General features: G+C 34.9%; 1 pseudogene; it reads left to right on the forward strand.

The window, feature by feature from the left end:
* Nucleotides 1-1,476, forward strand: part of LOC102579375 (probable histone H2A.3) — a 2,425-nt pseudogene extending 949 nt beyond the window's left edge.
* The last annotated feature ends 5,952 nt before the right edge of the window (nucleotides 1,477-7,428 follow it).

The following is a 7,428-nucleotide window of genomic DNA, read 5'->3' on the forward strand; positions in this document are numbered from 1 at the left end:
AAAAACTAAGAAAATCGCATAATTTCTGTTGAGTGACCTCTAAATACTAAAAAGATTAGTGTGAATCATGGTGAGTCTATAGGAATTTTCCCCAGGTCCTTACGGATGGTTCTATAAAGAATTTAGAAAAAAGCGTCAGGAAACCATTTCACCAAAAAATTCATGGCCTAACACACACACAAAATAGAGAAAACTGCATAATTCCTATTGATTGGCTACTAAATGCTAAAAAATGGTGAGGATCATGGTAAGGCTATATGAATTGTTCCCAGGTCTATAGATGGTTCTGTAAAGATTTGGAATTTTTTTTCTTAGAAGACATCACAAAAAAATCTGTGGGCTAACACGCTCGAGAAATTGAGTAAATCACCTAATTCCTATTGAGTGACTTCTAAATGCTAAAAAAAGTGGTGTGGATCATGGTGAGGCAATAGAAATTTTTTCCCGGATCCTCACAGATGGTTTTGTAATAGATTTGAAAAAAAATATGCCCAGAAACCATATCACTAAACAATCATGAGTTAATACATACAAAAATCTAAGAAAATCGCATAATTTCTATTGAGTGACCTCTAAATACTAAAAAGAGTAGTGTGAATCATGGTGAGCCTATAGGAATTTTCCCTAGGTCCTTACGGATGGTTCTATAAAGAATTTAGAAAAAAGCGTCAGGAAACCATTTCACCAAAAAAAATCATGGCCTAACACACACACACACAAAACAGAGAAAATTGCATAATTCCTATTGATTGGCTACTAAATTCTAAAAATGGTGAGGATCATGGTAAGGCTATATGAATTGTTCCCAGGTTTTTATAGATGGCTCTGTAAATGTTTTGGAAAAAAGTGTCTGAAAGTCATATCACCTAAACATTCAATGGCTAACACACGGAAAAATTAAGAAAAATACGACTAATTCAGGTTGAGTAGCCCTAAATACTAAAAAAAGTAGATGTGGATCATGGTGAGGCTATAGAAAACTTTTCACCAGGTCATTACGGATGGACCTGCAAATGTTTTGACAAAAAGTGTCCCAAATTTGTATCACCAAAATATCCATAGGCTAACACACATGAAAAACTAAAAAGATTTCCCAATTCCCATTGAGTTGCCCCTAAATAATTTTAAAATGTGGCGTGGAACATGATAAGACTATAGAAAATGATCCTCAAATACTTATGGATGGTTTTGTAAAGGTTTTGGAAAAAAGTGACGGGAAGCCATCACAAAAAAATCCATGGGAGTTGCACACAAAAATTTGATAAAATTGTTTAATTATTGTTGAATGGCCCTAAATGATTAAAAACAACTAGAGTGGATCATCGTGAGGTGATAGAAATTGTTCCACAGGTCGTTACGAATGGTTCTATAAAGGTTTCAGAAAAAGAATGTCTTGAAATCATATCACCAAAAATCCAAGGGTTAACACACAAGAAAAAGAGAAAATCACCTAATCTCCTATTAAGTGACTCCTAAATGCTAAAAAAGTGGCATGGATCATGGTGAGGCTATAGGAATTGTACCTCATGTCCTTACAAATAGTTCTATAATGGTTTAGAAAAAAAAGTGCAAAATCCATGAGATAACACACACAAAAAACTGAGAAAAATCATTTATTTTCTGTTGAAACTCCCTAAATGCTAAAAAAAAAGTGTGTGGACTATGGTGAGGCTATATGAATTGTTCCCGAGGTCCTTATGATTTGTTCTATAATAGTTTTGAAAAGAAATCTCCTCAAAGCCATATCACTAAAAAGTCCATTGGCTAACACACGGGAAAAGCTAAAAAAATTGCCTAATTCGTGTTCAGTGGCCCCTAAATCCAAAAAGATGGTGTAGATCATAGTGAATCTATAGAAATTGTTCTCTAGGTCCATAGGGATGGTTTTGTAAGTGTTTTAAAAAAAAGTGTTCGAAAGCCATATTACCAAAAACTTCATAGGTTAAAACACATGAAAAACGTAAAAACAATTGCCTAATTTCTCTTGATTGCGCCCTAAATGCTAAAAAAGTGTCATAGATCATGCTGAGGCTATATAAAATTTTCCCATGTACTTACGGATGGTTATGTAAAGGTTTCTACAAAACGTTCCTAGAAGCCATATCACCCAAAATAATTATGCGCTAACACACACGAAAAACTAAAAAAATGACCTAATTCCATGTAAGTGGCCCTAAATGCTATTAAAAGTGGTGTGTATCATGGTGAGGCTATAGAAATTGATCCCCGGGTCCTTACAGATGATTCTGTAAAGGTTTCGAAAAAAATGTTTCTGAAAACAATATAACCAAAAAAATTGTGGGCTAACACACACGAAATACTAATAAAATTACCTAAATCTTGTTTAGTCTCCCTTAGGTTTTAAAAAGTGGGGGATGGATTTTGGTGAGACTATAGGAATCATTCCAGGTCCTTACAGATAGTTTTGTAAATGTTTGGGAAAAAAATGCTCAGAAGCCATATCAACAAAAATCAATGAGCTAACATACATGAAAAATTAAGAAAACCGTTCAATTCTTGATGAGTGGCCTCTAAATGCTAAAAAAATGTGGCTTGGATCATGGTGAAGCTATATAAATTATTACCCAAGTCCTTATGGCTAATTCTTTAGAACTTTTTGAAAAAAAGTGTATGGAAGCATGTCACCAAACCATCCATGGGATAAAATTGCTTAATTTCTAATGAGTGCCCCTGAAAGCTAAAAAAGTGGTTCTGTAAAGGTTTTGGAAAATAGTTCCTAGAAGCTATATCACAAAAATATCATAGGCTAATACACATGAAAAACTGAGAAAATTACATAATTTCTATTGAATGGCCCCTAAATGCTAAAAGAGTGGTATGGATCATGGCCATGCTATATTTATTGTTAACTAGGTCCTTACAGATGGTTCTGTAAAATATTTGGAAAAGAAAGTTCCTGATAGTTATATCACCAAAAAGCCAATGTGCTAACACACACGAAAAATTGACAAAATCACCTAAATTCTATTGAGCAATCCCTAAATGCTAAAAAGTGGTGTGGATCATGGTGAGGCTATATGAATTATTTCCTCATATCTTTACCGATGGTTCTATAAAGGTTTCGAAAAAAATGTGCGTAGACCCCATATCACCAAATTCACGATGAACTGACAAAATCACCTAGTTCTTTTTTTTAACCCTCCCAAAGAGCTCCCACCCCTTTTGCTCCCTTGGTGACTTGAACTCGCAACCTTCGGGTTGGAAGTGAGGTCTGCTTACCATCCGAGCAACTCTCTCATCACCTAGTTCTTTTTTAGTGTGCCCTAAATGCTAAAAAAAGTGGAGTGGATCATGGTGAGGTGGTAGGAATTTCTTCCCAGGTCCTTACAAATGGTTCTGTAAAGGTTTTTTTAAAAAGTGCCTAGAACCCGTATCACCAAACACACGCGAAAAATCAAGAAAATCTCTCAATTCTTGTTGAGTGTCCCCAAATGCTAAAGAAAAAAGTGGAGTGGATCATGGTGAAGCTGTAGAAATTGTTCCTCAGGTCCTTACAGATGGTTTTGTGAAGGTTTTGAAAAAAAAAAGTGTTCGAAAGTCATATCACCAAAAAAAATGGGCTATCACACACCGAAAGTCATATCACCAAAAAATAATGGGCTATCACACACAAAAGAATAAAGAAAATCGCATATTTTTTGTTGAGTGGCTTCTAAATGCTAAAAATGTTGATAGGATCATGGTCAGGCTATAGGAATTGTTCTCTAGGTCCTTACATATGATTCTATAAAAGTTTTGGAATAAAATATCCTAGAAGACATCACCCAAAAATACATAGGCTAACACACGAAAAATTAAGAAAACTGCCTAAATCCTATTAAGTGGCCCCAAAATGCTAAAAAAAAGTGGAGTGGACCATGGAGGAACTGTTACCAAGGTCATTATGGATGGTTCTATAATGTTTTTGGAAAGGAAGTTCCCCAAAGCCATTTCACCAAAAAAAACATGGGCTAACACACGACAAAATGATAAAATCGTTTAATTCATGTTAAGTGGGCCCTAATGCTAAAGAAGTGGTGAGGATCATTTTGAGGGTATAAGAATTGTTCCCCAGGTCCTTACAAATGGTTTTGTAAAGATTTTGGAGAAAAAGTTTCCAGAGGACATATCACCAAAATAGCATATATATTATTGGGGGTAGTATTGAGCACCGATATGGAGATGAGTCTCAAAATCCTCATAAACCATGTATGCCAACATGGGTAAATGATCATACTTTTTAGATGATTCCTTATTGCCTTTAAGCATAACTTAGTGGATCCACTTAGTTGAGGTGTTCTGTACCCCGACAAGATATAGGACAGTTCTGGCGGCGTATCATCACCTAGCTCATAGTGATGGTTGTCGGTTAGAGAATATCTCCCAAATAAGAGTAAAGAGTATGTTATTGTATTTTTATACATTCAAGTTGACATTTACTATGTTAAAAGATTTTAATATCGCATCTTTTATTATTGGTTTCATATTGGAGTTGAGTTGAGGTGAGTATGTCTTCCCCGGTTATCAGTCCAGCTTTATATGTTTCAGTTTTTCTATTGCATGCTCGTACATTCAATGTATTGACGTCATTCGACCTGCATCTTTTCATGATGCAGATACAATTATTCAGGGTCATCAATCGGCGCTTCGTTGATACCATTAGCACTCCAGCTAGCTTTGGTGAACCTCTTTGCTTCTGGAGGGCTCCACATCTTTATCTTTTGTTTTGTTAAGATGTCCTGAGTCTTGTCCCAACATCTATCGTAGTATTTAAAGGTTTCATAGACAATAGTAGTTGAGAAGTCTTTTTTTTCTATTTCCTTTGTTGATGTTTTGAGACTTTGAGTCGAATACTTATGTTTATTCAAGAAATTTCAAACATTCATTGAGTTATGTTGTTTTGAGACATTATGAGTTAACTTTTGGTAGTTGGAGTTCCATTTTACTTGAGTAAGTCTTCCTCTAAGTAGTCAGCCAAGCCAAGGGTTCGTTTGGGGGCCAACAATGATTCTCGAGTGCCGTCCACGTCCCGGCTGCAGGCTGGGGCGTGACAGTGAAGTTGAGTTGGTGCATTGCAGTTGTGAAGAACAACAAGCTGATATTCTAACTAAGGCTTTTCCACCAACAAGTTTGAGACTTGTACTTGAAGCTATATAAAATACAAGGCCTTCAACATTTGCAGGTTGGTTTTCCCAGCTTGGAAAAGCTATTTATTGTTAGGGCTAACAACATAAGTTCTCTATGCTCTCTCCAACTTCCAACTGCCTACTTCAGCAAACATGAAACATTGTATATATGGAGTTGTAGAAAATTAAGAAACTTGATGTCTCCATTAATGGTAATGTATGTCAAGTACAAAAGTGCTAAACATTATAATTCTATTCCGATTGTCGATCCATTTATTTCTGTTGGGAATTTAAAACTAAAATATTTGAAAATCCCCCTATGGTAGGTAGTAAGGATCTAAACAAGTGTGGCTGTAGTTGAAGAGAAGAAAAATATTTACAAATCATAGGGTAAATAAAGAATCACTTGCATTTTCTAATGATAAATCTGATCATGTAGAATAAGATACACATGTTGTTGAAATACCCAAATTAACAATAAAATAAAAACACACCATGTATTACATTAATTCCCACAAAATAAGCTTCCACATTACAATCTAGCTATCCACTATAACCTTTTACATATAAAAGCAATATATATAATTCAAATATAATTGTCTTGTACTCTTGTTGTAGTTATACTTGGTGATGAACACTGCCAATATTTTCTAGAGGAAAGAGGGTTTCACTATAAGTACAAATGCTTTCAATCTGGCCAGGAAATTCTTGGACCTCAAAATGTCTCCAACTCTTATTCTTCATATCATAAAAATAAAAACCATAACATTATCAAGACTTCTTGATGTTATGTGTATTGCAAATACAATTTCTTCAGCACCATACTTGCGAATCGTAAACGGATGCACGTAAAACTCATTAGGTTCCCTTTCTAAAGGAAAATGAAGTATCTCATGTTTCCATTCTTCGTCTTCATCAAAAACCCATAGATAAGTGTCGTTACAAAACCAATAATTCATGATTCCTCATTTTCCATTCACTTCTATTAGCATATTATCACAATCGCTAAACTTACGACATAATTCAATCGACATTGTGATGCTTGTGAAAATTTCTGATTTAACATCAAACACAACTATACAATAGTCCGGATCAAGGCTAACCCGATAGATAATCCCACTAATGCAAATTCCAGATATGTATCCTGCAATAGAAAAACCATGCTCGTCATATTTAATCATTTCTCTCCATGATTTATCTATACCTAAAGTGAAAACCCATGCTCTTGATTCAATAGTCACAACAACTTTATACTTGTTTTCTTCAGGCTCAAAACCTATCGAACATATAAAGTCCTCGCCCTCATGAGGAACATCAGGAAGAAATCTTACTTCTCTAGTAGCGGGATTGCAAATGGCAATATACTTCAGATCCCATATACAAAACAACCCATTAACCGACTCAAAATGATAATTATAATCTAAACGAAAATTAATAATTCGATCATATAGCTTACTAAAATTGTCAATTTAATGATACTTGGTGGCATTTCCATCTTCTTCATCACGATGATCTTCTATAGCGTAACAAACATCGTCTACGCATGCAATCAACTTAGTATCACCACCATTGATCTTAAGAATAATTGGATAAATGGAGATCCACAAAAATTTTGGTTCCAAACACCAAATTGAATTATGAAATTTTCGAAACACACCGAAAACACATTTAAAGACTTAACTGGAAGCCATGAGAAAAATTTGGATGGTAATATCTTGAGGAATTTTTTCTTTTTCCATCTTTGATGGCTGAAGTTGTCCTAATTTTAGGTTAAATCGTTTGTTTTATAACTTCTTAAAAGGGAAAATTGTATATAATAGCAAACTATTAATTCAAATTAAATGCTATAAATATAGTTTGATTTAATTGTACCTCATAGCAAACTGTTGTTATTTCACCTCTCTCCTGGTGAATCTCGCTCTCCACTCTCGTCCTCTCCCTCGTCTCTCTCATTTTTTATACAAACGCTAGTGTATAAAGTGCGTTTGTGTTTGTATAAAGCGAGAGAAAATTGTATATATACATATATTTTCGTTCCCCTCTCTCCCCTCTCCCAAAACTCGCTCGCCACTCTCCAGATCTCGCTCGCCTCTCTCACTTTATACGAACACAAATGTATAAAATGCGTTTGTGTTTCTATAAAGCGAGAGAAAATTGTATATATACATATATTTTCGTTCCCCTCTCTCCCCTCTCCCAAAACTCGCTCGCCACTCTCCAGATCTCGCTCGCCTCTCTCACTTTATACAAAAAAATGCAAATTGTATAAAATGCGTTTGTGTTTGTATAAAACGAGAGAAAA

This window comes from Solanum tuberosum, unplaced genomic scaffold (assembly GCF_000226075.1).
Source record: "Solanum tuberosum cultivar DM 1-3 516 R44 unplaced genomic scaffold, SolTub_3.0 scf00027, whole genome shotgun sequence".
NCBI classification, from domain to species: domain Eukaryota; kingdom Viridiplantae; phylum Streptophyta; class Magnoliopsida; order Solanales; family Solanaceae; genus Solanum; species Solanum tuberosum.